Source organism: Rattus norvegicus, chromosome 8 (assembly GCF_036323735.1).
Source record: "Rattus norvegicus strain BN/NHsdMcwi chromosome 8, GRCr8, whole genome shotgun sequence".
Lineage (NCBI taxonomy): Eukaryota > Metazoa > Chordata > Mammalia > Rodentia > Muridae > Rattus > Rattus norvegicus.
In genome coordinates, this window is record NC_086026.1 from 87,588,834 (window position 1) to 87,604,839 (window position 16,006).

General features: G+C 42.5%; 1 long non-coding RNA gene across 1 annotated transcript in view; it reads left to right on the forward strand.

The window, feature by feature from the left end:
• The first annotated feature begins 8,656 nt into the window (after positions 1 to 8,656).
• Positions 8,657 to 16,006, forward strand: part of LOC134480076 (uncharacterized) — a 28,362-nt gene continuing 21,012 nt past the window's right edge. Inside the window, exon 1 of the long non-coding RNA XR_010054222.1 lies at positions 8,657 to 11,780. This is a non-coding gene — a long non-coding RNA (uncharacterized LOC134480076). The remainder of the gene's footprint in view (positions 11,781 to 16,006) is intronic.

Genomic DNA, 16,006 nt, shown 5'->3' on the forward strand with positions numbered 1-16,006 from the left:
AGAAAGGGGGGAAGGGACGGAGGAGAAAAAAGAAGATGGGGAGGGGAGAGAGAGGAAGAGAACCAGGTACTACAGGAAGACAGGGTGATACAAGGTGGTAATAGGTAATATAAGGTGATAGAAGGTAAGATAATGCTTCCTACAAATGCAAGTTTTGATTCCCAGACCTGCAGAAGTCTCCATAGAAAAATAACAAAATAAAAGTGTAAAAGGAGATCTTTGCAAATGTAATAAAGCTCAGACTCTTGTCATGAGTAGATTATCCTGGACTATGCAGGTGAGCCCTCACCCCAATCACAAGTGTCTCACAAAAGAGAAGCAGTGGGAGGTAGACATACTATACTGTATTATTTTTTTCATTACAATAATAAAACACTTGAATCAGGTTAATCTTAAGAAAAGATTTGGACTTACAGACTCAATAGTTTAGGTCTGGGGACTTGAAATTGGAGACAGATTTCTTGCTGTCAGAATACAGAGGTGGCAGAGGACATCACAAAGCAAGAGACTGGGTGCTCACCAGTCTGTATGCCTGATCTCTTTCTCTCTTCCTGGAAAACCACCAGGGCTCAACCACAGGGTTGTATCTTGATGACTTCTTCCTGATCAGAAGCCCCACCAACAGGCACTGAGTTGGCTTGAGCTTTTTGTGTTTGTTTGTTTGTTTGTTTGTTTGTTTGTTTGTTTGTTTGTTTTTGGTCAACTTGACACAAGATATAGTCACCCAGGGTGGGTGAGAAAATGCCTTCATCAGATTGGTCCTTAAGCAATTTTGGACCAATTTTGGACCAGTTTTGAGGGAACATTTTCTTAATTCATCATTGACATGGGAGGGTCCAGCCCACTCTGAGTGGTGCTACCCTGAATAGGTAGTCCTGAGTTGTAAAAAATATCAAACAGAAGTCACGCATGGTGGCACATAACTTTAATCCCAACACTTGAAGACAGAGGCAGGCAGATCTCTATGAGTTCTAGGCTAGACAATTTAAAGCTACATAGTGAGACCATGTCTCCAAAACCATAACACAACAAGAACAAAAACAAAGCCGCTACCACCACCACCAAAGAAACAAGCCAGGGGAACAAGCCAGAAAACAGCATTCCCTATGGCCTCTGCTTAGTTCCTGCTTCTAGATCCACACCTTAAATTTCCTACCTTGTGGACTGAACCTGTAAGCTACAATAACATAATCCTTTTCCTCCCCAAGTTGCTGTGGGTCAAGGGTTTTATTGCAGCAATAGACAAACCTGATTTAGACATGGCCTAAGTTGCCCTATAATATAGCTTAATATAATATCTTTATATTAAGCTATAATAGCTTTACTAATATAACACTTAGGAATTAAACTTCTGTGTGAGTCTAGAACAAATCACATTGAAACTGTATCACACACAGAGAAGGTATAGGTAAGTGTAAAAATGGAGACACACTGGCATGATACCACCCCAAACCAAAGAGTGCTGGCTACCACCAGAAGCTGCCAGAGTGGGTGATGCCCTGCTCACACCCCTACTCACACCCCTGCTCACACTCCTGCTCACACCCCTGCTCACACCCCTGCTCACACTCCTGCTCACACCCCTACTCACACCCCTGCTCACACTCCTGCTTACACCTCTACTCATACCCCTGCTCACACCCCTGCTCACACCCCTGCTCACACTCCTGCTCACACCCCTGCTCACACCTCTACTCACACCCCTGCTCACACCCCTGCTCACACCCCTGCTCACACCCCTACTCACACCATTACTCACACTCCTGCTCACACCCCTGCTCACACTCCTGCTCACACCCCTGCTCACACCCCTGCTCATACCCCTGCTCACACCCCTGCTCACACTCCTGCTCACACCCCTGCTCACACCTCTACTCACACCCCTGCTCACACCCCTGCTCACACCCCTGCTCACACCCCTGCTCACACCCCTACTCACACCGTTACTCACACTCCTGCTCACACCCCTGCTCACACCCCTGCTCACACTCCTGCTCACACCCCTGCTCACACCCCTGCTCACACCCCTGCTCACACCCCTGCTCACACCTCTACTCACACTCCTGCTCACACCCCTGCTCACACCCCTGCTCACACCCCTGCTCACACTCCTGCTCACACCTCTACTCACACCCCTGCTCACACCCCTGCTCACACCCCTGCTCACACCCCTGCTCACACCCCTGCTCACACCTTCACTCCTGTTGACCGAATGCTGCTGAAAGTGGCGTTCTAGCTTCCAGGATGATAACTGCTAAATCCTTGTTGTTCCTAGACCATCATGTCCATGGAAATTTGTTATGGAAATTACTGGAAACTGATACAAAAAACAAAAGTGAATAATACATTCCCAAACCACCTCGTAGTGCATGCCTTATGCGTTGATTCATGTAATCTTTACAAATCTTTATACTGCTTACACTTTTCATATTATCCCAATATACATTCCATTTGTTTATTTAATCTTCACAACAACAAATTAAGTCGAATTTACCTTCATCCTGGACTGAGGTCACAATCAATAAACGACAGAAGTGATACTCAAGGCTAGCAGTTCGACCCCAGAACTTTTGTCTTTGTACAGAAGTGGCTTGGTCTGTGCTGGACACACATACATGGCTCTGTGAGCAGAGCTGTGAGCAGCAGCACAGGACTCTGGGTAAGCAGGAAGCAGACAGTGGTTCTCTAAGATCATCTGAGATCCAGTGTGCAGCATTAGGACAACTCTTCACGCCTGTGTTGTTTCATTTTTAAAATAGAAATAGAATTCTGAGCACAAAGTAAGTTAAATCATAACACTTGCTGTGTATTAACCACCTACACCAGGAAGATATTTCATATACAGTGTGATGGGAAGGGTAGAACAGAGCTGTAGCTCAGAGAAGACTCTGGGCACATTCATAGGGCATGCTCGGTCCCCTACTTCTTCTTCTGCTTTTAGCTTATTTATTTCATTATAACTATACTTAAGTAAATATCCTTACATTGGTTAGTACAGTGAAATTTAATAATTTGACTTATCCAACACAATTTAAACCAAACAGCTGTGTGTAGTACAAATTTTAAGCAGAAAAATAATTAAGACTTGAAGTGTATATTATTTTTGGTCTGTGTTAAAAAATAAACATATGTTATAGTATAAAAGCTTAAATCTGGGGGCAAGAAAGCCTTTTGTGATGTTTTAATGCTAATTGAATGAATCCCATGATTGCAGTTCAGCCGTGGAGGTGGGTAAAGAACCCATGCAACAGCTCAGTGGCTGTGCAGATCTTGTGATCGTTGTACGATGCCTCAGTCTGCACGTTCCAATCAAGCAGATCCCCAAGTCTGCAGAAACATGATGAGAGACACCCTGAAAAGCATGGAATTAAATCCTTTATACATTTAATCTAAAATTCCATAGTTTTTACGAAAGCATTTTTATTTTATTTTATGTGTATTGGTGAATTTCCTGCATGTATATCAATGTACCATGTGAGTGCCCGGTGACAATGGAGTCCAGAGGAGAGTATTAGAGCCTCTGGAACTGGAGTCACAGACCATTTTGAGCTTCCTGAAGCTGCTAATAATTGAACCCTGGTCCTGTGGAAGAGCAACCAGTGCTCTTAGCCACCGAACCATTTCTCCCGCTCTTGGGCATTAATCTTGATGGGAAAAGTTGATCTTGTCATCTTTAAGTTCAACATGTAGAGTATCTTAGTTAGGGTTTCTAATGCTGTGAAGAGACACCATGACCATGGGAACTCTTATAAAGGAAAACTCTGAATTGGGGCTTACAGTTGAGCAGTTTAGTCCATGATCATCACGGTGGGAAGCATAGCGGCACACAGGCAGGCATGGTGCTGGAGAAGGAGATGAGAGTTCTACACTGGGATCCACAGGCAGCAAGAATAGAATGAAACATACTAGACCTGGCTTGAGCTTCTGAGACTTCAGAGGCTTCAGAGGCTTGCCCACAGTGACACTTCCTCCAACAATGATACAGCGACTCCATCCAACAAGACCACCCCTCCCAATAGTGCCAGTGTCTATGAGCCTATGGTCCATTTTTATTCAAACTTTTGTGTAAGCCCAAGGTCACTGAAGAAATCCTCTTTTTCAGAGCAGCCAATAAATTCTGAGCTCCCCTCAGCCTGCCTGGAGGACTCTCTTATAAGTTCCACTGATGCTCTTAACTAAGGCAATTGCTGTGGATTTTCAAACCATCTTGTCAAACAGTGTTTTACTTTGGGTTTTACTTCTGTGAACAGACACCATGACCAAGACAACTCTTCCAAGAACAACATTTAATTGGGTCTGGCTTACAATTCAGTCCATTATCATCAAGGCAGGAGAATGGCAGCATTCAGGCAGGCATGGTGTGGAAGGAGAGTTCCACATCATCTGAAGGCTATTAGGATAAGACTGACTTCCAAGCAGCTAAGACAAAGGTCTCTCAAAACCCATCCCACAGTGACACAGTTCCTCCAACAAGACCATACCTCCCAACAGTGCCACTCCCTGGGCGAAGCATATTCAAACCACCACATTTCACTCCCTGGCCCCAAAGGCTTATTCAAACACATGAGTTCATGAGGGCCATACCTACCCATAGCATAATGCAAAATACAATTAGTTCAACCTCAAAAGTTCCACTGTCTGTAACTGTCTCAACATTAAAAGCCCAAAGTTCAACGTCTCTTCCGAGATTTAATCAACCACTTATAATTCCCTAATAAATCAAAATCAAAGAGCAGATCACATGCCTCCAACGTCACAGGACATACATTGCCATTTGGAAACATCATGGTGAAGAAATACGGGGCCAAAGCATGATAGAAAATCAGCTGGGCAAACTCCAAACTCTGCATCTCCATGTCTGAGGTCAAATTGCTCTTCAGATCTCCAAATCTTTTCAGTTTTGTTGACTGCAACAAACTCCTTTCTCCTGGGCTAATCCCACTCCCTGTTAGCAGCTTTCCTCAGCAGGTATCACATGACTCTGGCAACTCCAACATCTCAACACAGCTTCACAGCTTCTTTTCTCAATGTCTGGGATCCTACAGAGGGCTGGGGTCACTTCTTTAGCTCTGCCATCTGCAGCGCTCTAGGCTCTGGTTAACTCCACTTTACTACTGCTGCTGTTCTTGGTGGTCTTCCCATAGGACTGGTATCCCCAATACACTGGGGTCTTCTGCTGCAGCTAGGTGTCACCAATAGCCTCTCATAGGCTCTCTTCATGATGCCAAGCCTCAACTTCATTGCATGGGCCCTTCAGTCCTGGGCCATCAGCTACAACTGAGGCTACACCTTCATCAGTGGCCTTCCCTGGCCTCTCACAGCCTCAGATGTTCTCCATAACCCCTTCATACCTTAAAAACCACCTGGGTGATTCTTTTCCATTACAGCTGGACTTGTCCAGCTGTAGCATGAGGTACAAGATTGCCTATCTCTGGAACATAGCTTCTTTGTGCTCTCAGAAAACACTTCCCAGAAGATTTTACCTCACAGCTAACCAGCATCAATTGTCCCAGTGGTCCCTTCTAGTCTTGACTCTAAAGCTAGAGCCACGTGGCCAGAACTGCAGAGCTCTGCTGCATGCTGGGACTGAGACATACTCCCCTACCTCTTTATATTATAATATCACCAGCTTTCTGTTTTCCAATGCCTTCACTGCCTAAGCTTGGCTCTTTAGATTGTTCTTGAACTCAGAGATCTGCATGGCTCGGTCTCTTGAGTGCTAGGATTAAAGCATGTGCCACTATGCCTAGACTTAATTAAGCTTCTCTCCTTCGAACTTGCTCTGTCCCAGGCTGACCTTGAACTCAGAGATCTGCTTGCCTTTGTATCCTGGGACTAAAGGTGTACCATATGCCTGGGCCTAAGCTTTTCATGGTCACTATGCCCTCAAGATCTGGATCAAAAGCCTGTGTTCCCCATCTCTGAATTGTATTTTTTTTCCAAATTAACAGTACAAATGAAACAATAACCAAGTAATAATACCTAACATGGTATAAATATCCCTTGTTCAACTGCAAACACATAAACAATAAGGTTAGCTGGGTGGGATCCTGCCCTGAGATCACCACTTCCTTAATCTATTTATCTTCTTGAGCACAGGATTCAGCTCCATTGTACTTCCTGGTGCCCCTTTATTACTTGAACCAACATTTAGTGCTTTTCCTTTCTAAGCTTGCTATGCTTGATAAAAATACTCCTCATAAGACTGAACCACAGGATAAAGTCTAAACTAGGCTCTTTTTGAGACTTCCTTTGTCAGTACAGTTAATCTGAATCTCTACACCTTAGCCTCAGGAAGACTCTTTAGATCAGGGGAAAGAGCAGTCACATTCTTCACCAAAATATCACAAATACAATCCCTAGAAAACATGTTAACATTTTTTTCCCACTGAAACATCTTGGTCTGCACAGTTAAAGTCACCTCAGCTCCACTGTCTTCCAAGTTCCTTTTAGGATGGCCCATTAAGCTCCACTTAAAACATTCCATGGCTTTCCAAGTTTAAAGTCCCCAAATCCACAATCTTCCAAACAAAAACATGGTCAGGCCTATCACAGCAATATCTCAATCCCTAATACCAATCTCTAGTATTTAGCTTTTCCATTGCTGCGGACAGACACCATGACCAAGGCAACTCTTCTAAGAACAACATTTAATTGGTGCAGGCTTGAGAGTTGAAAGATTCAGTCCATTATCACCACGGCAGGAGCATGGCAGCATCTAGGCAGACATGGTGTAGGAGGAGCTGAGAGTTCTACATCTCCATCTGAAGATCACTAGAAGACTGACTTCCAGGCAGCTAGGAGGAAGGTCTCACAAAGCCTACCCCCACAGAGACACACTTCCTAATTGTGTTACTCCATAAGCCAAGCATATTTGAACCTTCACACAGAGTATTGATTATTTCAGCAAGGAAAACAGCCTTCTGTTGTTTGTTAAGATTCTTAGCAGCTAAGCCATGTCTTCAGCCCCTCGACTGTTTCAATGCTCATTTGGCTTGGTAGTTCTGTTCTTGTTTTATCCACATCCTTTGCACTGCTCTAATGCAAATGGGGCCGCAAGGAATAGAATGAACATTTGTACTTGATTCAATAAGATGGACTCATTTTTTTATCTCTTACTCCATAGACCTGTGGGTCTGCTGACAGGGTACTTTTGCTTTCTGGCATTAAACAGAGTTATCTATAGATGATGGACCAATAAAGATAGGGTAAGAGGTAAATTCCCCTCTGTGGAGAATCGTATGTCTCCGACTGTATCTCAGGGTTTTGTTTGTTGTTTGTTTGTTTGTTTTTAGATGGGTCTCATTCTATAAACTCCTTGGACTCCTACCAATACTCCTACCTCAGTCACCTAATTACCTTCATGCAATCTACCCGTTTCCATGGATACGTCTTAGCATGCAATATGTCTTTTAAGTAGTAGTGATTTCAAGAACTGAGCTCTAGAAGACACCAAGAACCTTTGACCGCCCTGGGAATCACTCAGCTTGCAGTGTATCCCTCCTTGGTGATTCAGAGAGAGAATTACCCACAGGAAATGTCACACCCCTCAGAGCTGACTTCCTCCAAGCTTTTCTTCTAATAACATCTGAAGGTCAGAATCTCATCTTCCAGATGCTTCTGTGACATAAGAGCCTGAGGCCTCGCAGTGGAAGTCTTTTCCTTGCCCTGTGCACAAATATCTCTTGCCCCCCCATCAAGTCTTCGTTCCTGAACCCAATGTTGTATCAGGCTTCCTCTAAACTGGTAGTGACTCTACTCCATGCACTTAATACCAGGAAAAATACATCTGTTTTTAAAACTAGGGTAAAAATAGATGCCATTTTAAAAACAAGAGTGGAAATAAACTAGGGCAAAAATATTGAAAAGCAATCTTTCTGTTCCACCTATTTCTTGAAAAAATATAGAGCGCCCATATAAAGCACTCATCAGCAGCAAATACATTTTCCTCAGCTTAGATCACTGTGATTACTTACGCTCGTATATACGTGAATGCATGCTTTTTAAATGAAGTTCTCACAGCAGTCCTGTGAGGTCGAGTCTATCATGCATATTTTACAGATGGGACAACTGAAGGTCAGATCTGCTCACTGAGTTATAAGCTTTAAGACTCAGGCTTCCACCTGATACAAAGTGCTTTTCCTCACAGCAGGCACTCAAGCTGTTGTCAATTGAAGGCAGAAAATTAGTAGCACTGTGATCATAAGCCTTTAGGGCACTATCACTTTAAGTACTTATTTCATTGAATCCTTATAATCTGTGCAGAAGGTAGTGTTATTTCTGTGGATGAAGAACTTTAGGCAGATAACCTGCAGGACTCTGGGGCTCACTGGTACAGGGGCAAGATTGTCTTTATCACTGTATAGCCATCTTTTTGAAATGGACGGGCAAAAATAAACATGTGTTGTTGTTGAATAAAACGTTAAAAATCACTCTCATTGCTTAAGAACAGCTAAAATATCTGAATAAAGTTTTCAAGTCATTAGTTAACAAGATAGAGAAAAAAAAGATTGCTACAGTGGGGTTGAAGAGTAGAAAGCTATGGCAAGTGAGAGGGAGAGAGGGAGGGAGGGAGACAGGAAAGGAGGGAGGAGGGGGGGGGGGAGAGAGAGAGAGAGAGAGAGAGAGAGAGAGAGAGAGAGAGAGAGAACACAATTTAGGAAATGGAGTGATAGAAGCCATTACCAGCAATGGCATACCGGAAGATTATAGAAGAATTCTAGAAGAATCTAAAAACAAACCAAAGCCCATTGCTCTACCAAGGTCAGTCCCAACCAAACAGGAAGCAGAAGTAGAGGAAGTTCTCTGGGTGGGTCTGAAGTGACAGTGAGAAAGGAGCCGGTCAATAGAGAAGAGACTGACTCAGAAGGAAGCCCTGGTTCCCAGGGAAGACTTAGTCGATTCCTCCTCTATTGCTTTTCAAACATTTGCTGGGTTTTTATTTTTGTTTTTCTTATTGAGCAAATTAGTACATACTCATTGCCAATTAGTTTAGCAATAGAGATGAATAGAAGAAGCACAATTATTGCTTCTCTGGAGACTCCCTGAACACCTGGGGAAGTGGACATTCTTCAGATCATCAGCGCCTTTTGCCTGGGAAAAGATGCTGTGTGTGTGGAAAGGCACAGCTGAGAATGCGGCACTGCAGGGAGGCCATTTCTACTGGACCCAGAGAGTCCAGTGTCCTGGGCAAGTGCACAGTGCGACACCAGGATGGCTCTCTCGTCTTCATAACAACAGAGTTGCCCCATGTTCTCCAGAAGCAAGAGGGGAAATTTATGGATCAAAATCCCTTTTCTCTTACCCTAAAGTGAAAATGTCAGGTGTTGGGCACTCACTTGTGAGTTCCGAGCTGTCCTCACGTGATGGGACTAAGGACACTTAGAGGACTGGAAGGCCTTAGCTCAGAGAGAACTCAGAAAGTTCCACTGTTCTACAAGGGAAGGTGTGGGGGGTATTTCTTTCATCTTGTAGCCATTATATATATCCACTGTTGCCCTTTCATCAACAAACACCATAATTATAAATATAATGCCTTTTGCTTGTCTTTTTAAAATTGGCATATCAAGGAATGGGTGTAATTACTATACTTTTGTAATACTTTGTATTTGATATTTCTTCCCAACCCCCCCCCAGCTCCAGCCTCTTCTTCTCTTCCCAGGGCCCACCACCACCACCCATCTCTCCTTTGCTTTTAACATGATGGTTTTTAAGAACATAAATAATTTTGCATTGAAATATTTCTGATTTTTCAATGTTATACAGTTTACTCTAGGCAGTAATATTAATAAATATGTTACTGATGTTTTGTCAACATGTAAATCATCATTACATGTGTAAATAAATCCATATATAATGTAATATATATGCCATTTTTGAGTGAAATTTTTATCAAATAAATTAACTTTGTTTTGGGCCATTGACAAGCTGCTCTCCTCAGCTTTCAGCTGAGGAAACACCAACTAATAATTGCCTATTCACAAAGAACAACAGTTCTTTATATAAGGTTTTGTATTTGCAGCCTTTCAGGCAACGTTCACTGCACTATTCATAGCTGTCTGTACAAAGTGGTCATGAGAGAATGGTATTCGAGTTTGTTTAATCAGTTCCCTTCAGAATTCAGTAATAAGCTTGAAGCTCAACTCTAAAACGCTACTTTATTATTTATGTAGAGTGGTCTTTTTTTCATTTAAGGTATATATGTTGATTCAACTAAACTTTTTGTTCAAGAGTACAACCTAAATAAAAGACACAGGATCAAAGCACACTGATAAAGTCTCTACCAAGTTCTCAATCCAAAGAGATTAAGAACTAGATCTGTCAGAGGTTGGAGAGGTAGATGGCTCTGACGTAGAGTACTGGGTTCAATTTCCAGTCCCCATGCCCTCTGTAACTCCTATTCCAGGGGATCCTCTTCTGACCTCTTCAGCACCACGGGCACACATGTCAAACAGACATATATCCAGGTAAAACATCCACACAATAAAAACATTTAAAGGATATAGATCTGTCAAAACTCATGATGGATGTGGAACTGATGAAGGAGTCTTTTGAAAAAGGTCAGTTATAACTCTAGTTGTAATCAACCCTCAAAGGCTTGGAGGAGAAGAGGGGACGCAGAGCCCTCAGAACGAATAACTGAATCAAGACATACGTCCTCTGCTCCCACGAATTTCCCACGCCCCGATGAGGCAATAATCAGAGACATTCAGATAGCCTATGAATGCAGCAACATAGTGATGAAGCAAAACAGGATGAAGCAAACAGTGACCACTAAAGTTGTACAAGAGAAGTCACTAGAACATTCTTCTCGCCCTTCAGGATCTAAAGTTCGCTGAAGCCACTAAGGCACCCACCACATGTTCCATGCAGCTCTTCCTCCACCGATGCCCAACAGGGTCAATACTAAGAAAATACCCTCCCTCCTCCGTGCCTTCCCTCAGCCCTCTCTTCTGAGGACAGGAGTCAAACTTCCTGATAACTTCCTGATATGTTCTTCTCTTGTCTTCAATGGAGTCAGTGTAGTCATGACTAAGAATTTCTACCATCTCCTGAGAAAGGGAAGAAAAACTCCACAAGCATCTCAATGCCTCTGGGTACAACTTGATTCAGGCCTGCCTGCATGTGCCTGCCATGGGAGCCATTCACTGTGCCAAGTTCTTAAATATTGAGCAAGTCTTGAAAGAAATCCCAGTCGGGCCTACTCAAACTTCCAGCGAGAAGAACGGGGAGACGGATTTAAAACAAAAGCAAACAAAACAACAACCCCCGAATAAAAGCAGTGCTACATTTTACACCGTGGTAAATAATGTGTCTGAAAGGTTGAGAATCAAATATATAATGAAGATAATCATTAATCTCAGCCAAAATAGAGGCTGTGTTCCAGGGAAGACAAAGTCAATAGGGAAAAGAAAGAAGAAGGAATATTCCAGACAAAAGGAAGAGTACACGTCAGCTCTATGGCACATTCAGTGAATGGAAAGGGAAGCTAAATCGGCTTGGTTGGGTATTGAGACACATCTAAGGATTCTGGCTAAGAAGTCATCAGCTCAGCACCCTGCCCTATTCCCAGGTGGCTTTCACAAGCCTGGAGTGAATAGCCTTAACGTGGTCCAGCTTTCGCTCTTCCAAGAATCCTGGGAGGCTTTACTGCAGAAGCTGCAGGACCACAGCCAGTCAGGATTCTGAGTACACAGTGTACCTTGTACTGACCCAGCATGCCGTGTGCAGCTTCAGAGGCTACCGTGTGAGAGCAGCAAGGGTCCTAGCAACAGGCTGTGGTGAGTATTCCAGGCGGGGGCGGGCGGGAGGTTCTATTTTTACTCACAAATGAGAGAGAGAGAGAGAGAGAGAGAGAGAGAGAGAGAGAGAGAGAGAGAGAGAGAGAACACTGTTTTTCAAGCTGTGATAGGTCACCTGTCTGAAGATGACACCTGAGAGAGAGAGAGAGAGAGAGAGAGAGAGAGAGAGAGAGAGAGAACGAGAGAGCACTGTTTTTCAAGCTATGATAGGTCTGATAGGTGTCTGAAGATGACACCTGAGGAGAAACATCCTCTGATGGGACTCCTCAGGGAATAATAGTCCATCAGCCGACGGGCATCGGCTGTTTCTATTTCCTGGCTACTGTGAATAGAGCAGCAATAGATAAACAAGTCTCTCTATAGAAAGATACAGAGCCCTTTTGATATATCCTTAGAAGTGTTTGCCTCGATCTTAGATCTATGTTCAGCTACTTGAGGAACCTGTACCCCGATTCCTGTAGTGGCTGCACAACTTTGCACCCCCAGAAGTAGAGGATAAAGGCTTCCCTCTCCCCACTTCTTCCACAGCATCTGTTGTCATTTGTTTTTATTTTGTTTTGTTTGTCATTCTGGTTTTTGTCTTGGCCATCCAGATGGCTAGCGTTTTCAACATTTTTCCAAGTGTTTCTCAGTCATTTGTGTTTTATCTTTGAGAACTCTCTGTTTAGTCCCATGCCCCATAGTTTTTAAGACTGTGATATGTATTTTCTTGTTTAGTTCTTTGCGTTCTTTATTTTCTTGTTTAGTTCTTTGAGTTCTTTGTATAGTGTAGACGTGTATCCTCTGTCAGATGCACAACTGGTAAAGTTGTTTGTTCCTTCCCATTCTGTAGGCTGCCTCCTTGTTTCAATGGTGGCATCCTTTGTTGTTCAGGTTTTGTGTGGTCCCATTCATCAGATGTTGGTCTTAATGTTTGTGCTATCAGAGTCCTGCTCAGAAAGTTCTTTGCTGTGCCTGTAAGTTCAAACCTATTGCCTACTTCCTCTGCTATTGGATTTGGTGTATTTGGTCTTACGTTGACATCTGTGATCCATTTGCAGTTAAGTTTTGGACAGTGTGATAAAAATGGATCTCTTCCCATTCTTCTGTTCAGCTAGACAGGACAGCTACCCAGTTTGACCAGCACCATTTTTCTGTTTTGTGATGTTTTGGGCTTTTCGTGAAACACCAGGTATCTTCAGGTGTGTGGACTTACATCTGGGTTCTCATTTCTGTTCCACTGGCCAGTGCCAGTTTTTATGCCAGCGTCATGCCTTGATTTATTGCTAGAGCACACAGCACAGGCAGAATGGGGAATGGTGGGATCTCCAAAGTTCTTTATTGTTCAGGATCGTTTTAGACATACTGAATTTTCAGTATTTCAATATGAAGTCTAAGGTTATTATTTCAATTACTGTGGGGAATTATGTTGGAGAGTGTGTTGAACCTTCAGATTGCTTTTGGCAGGATGGCCATTTTCACAACATTAACCTATCAAGCCATGAGTATGGAAGTTCTATACATCTTCAGCTATCTTATTAAATTCTTTCTTCAATGTCTTAAAGGTTTTTATTGTGCAAGCCTTTCGCTTCCTTACAGCTATTCTGAGATGTTTTTTGAAGCTACTGGGGATGGTACTGGGTTTTTCGTTGTTGCCGTTGTTGGTGGTGGTTTTGTTTCTTTTCTTCCCTTGTGTGTTCATTGACTGGCTATAGGAAGCCACTGATTTTTGTGTGTTGATTTTGTATCCTGTTATTTTGCTGAATGCATGTATTAGCTGTAGAAAATTCTTGGTAGAGTGTTTAGGTATAAAATCATATCATCTGCAGATGGATATTTTGACTTCTTCCTTCCTATTTGTACCCCTTGTTCTTCGGTTGTCTTATTGATCTAGCCAAGACTCCAAGAACTATACAGAATAGGGAAAGAGAGAGTGGACATCTTCAGCTTGTTTCTGTTTTTAGTGGAAATGCTTTGTGTCTCTTTGGGTTTAGAATGATGTTAGCTGTAGGCTTGTTGCAAATTGCCTTTATTATACAGCGATATGGCCCTCATACATCTCGTCTCTTCATGACTTAGATCACGAAGGGGTGTTGGATTTCATGAAAGGTCTTTTCTGTGTCTGATGAAATGATTCCTGTTCCTTAACTTATGTGGTGGATTATGTTTATTGATTTATGTATTTTGAAGCATCCTTGTTTCTCTGGGATGAAGCTGATTTTATTATGGTATGTAATCTTTTTGATGTGTTGTTGAATTCAGTTTCTGAGGTCCCCCCCCCAGAATATTTGCATATAGATTCCTCAGAGATTCTGGCCTATGGTTTTGTTTTTGTTGACTCTTCATCTGGTTTTTGTGTTAAGGTAATACTGGCTTTGTAAAAAGAATTTGGAAATATTCCTTCCGTCTCAATTGTATGCAACAGTTTGAGGAGTATTAGTGTTAGTACTGATAGTAGTAGGCATGGTAGAATTCTGCACTGAATCCATCTGCTGCACTACTTCTATTTAATTGGCTGTTATGAACCTGTTTAAATTATTTTGTTTAAATTATTTACTTCATCTTGATTTTACTTTGATTGATCATGTATTCATCCTTTTTTCTAGGTTTTCCAGTTTAGCAGAATACAATTTAAAAAAAAAATATGGCCTTATGATTTTTTTAATTTCCCCAGTATCTAACACTTTCCCCCTCATCTCTAATTTTATTAATTTGCATCATCTTTCTCTGGGATAATTTAGCTCAATATCAGTCTTGCTAATTTTTTCAAGGAACAAACTCTTCCTCGTATTGATTCTTTGTGTTATTTTTTCATTTCTATTTATTAATTTCATCCCTGAGTTTGATCATTTATTTCAGTTGTTTGTTCTTGTTTTCCCAAGGCTTTCAATTAGATGGGGTTGGGTAATGGGGAAGGGAGGGGCTGATTCTAGAAGTCTCTAACTAGGCTTTTGGCTTGGCAGTCTTCCTTCCAGCTTATCAATTACAACTGCTTTAGTAGCCAGAGACACATTGTCTAAACCAAAGATGACATTATTTCTGTCACAGTTGGCAAAGGGTCACTAAATGATCATGACATTTCGCTGTTTCAGCTCATGGATAACACTACAGTCTTACAAGGAATGTATTGGTGTTATTTAAAGTTTACACATGAAAATAAGGCTTAAATGGGTCAAATAGCCTGATAAATGTACAAGCAAAGACGTAAAAACATTAACAGTGGCTCAGTGGCTCACCTCTCAGGTTAAAATCAAGGATGAATAAATCAGGCTGGCAGGAACTCTGCTCCACAGAGTCATGAGAACCCCAGGACTCTCAGCATCTAGTATACCACCCTCATTTGCATAGTCAAAACCAACTTGTGGTGAAGAGGAAGAGCCTCCAGAAAGCAGGCTACAAATGGTTGAAAGTTTTAGCACAAAGGGAATGTCTATCTTCTACTCTAATTCCACATTCCCATTACCAAAGGATTCTGCAAAGTGGAGTGCCTGAATGTAATGCCATTGCTATAGGAGAGGTAGAGAAGTGACTTTGACGGCCAGTCTGGTACAAGCTATATTAAAAGGCTATCCCTATGATGTATGATACCATCAGCTCTCATCTGAATCATGCGCCTGACCTTACAGGTCTCCAAGTTCAATCTCGGTAAGCAAACTCCCCACAAAATTCCAAGTAAGCCAGTATAATAAAAGCCAGGCTGTGATATTCTTCTTCTCAGAACCCTGCAGAGGCCTCTGTCCTCATCAAGAACACAAGCAGAAATCCTTGCCATTACCACCTGGTCCCACCTTTAACTATGGCTCAGGCTGCCTTTCCCCCTTCTGCCTGTTGTCCACCTTTCTCCAGACGTATTGGGAAGTCTGCTCTTTCTTAAGGAGGTGAAGCAAGCAATCTCAATCACGACTTTTGTAGTTGATGGGACAAAAAGAAGGCAGTTAAAAGAACCTTGAAAGAGCATCATGGGCAGGGGCTGGGGATTTAGCTCAGTGGTAGAGCGCTTACCTAGGAAGCGCAAGGCCCTGGGTTCGGTCCCCAGCTCCAAAAAAAAAAAAAAAAGAGCATCATGGGCAGACGAAAAGGTCATCTCCGGACACTCTAGGGTAGCTATGAGAGAGTTATGGGTGGTTGGAGATGACAGCATCAGATGACAATGTGAAAAGGTTGAACATGCATGGCTTAGCATGAAAGGGAGGCTCACAGGGGCATGAATGAAACATATCATGTAC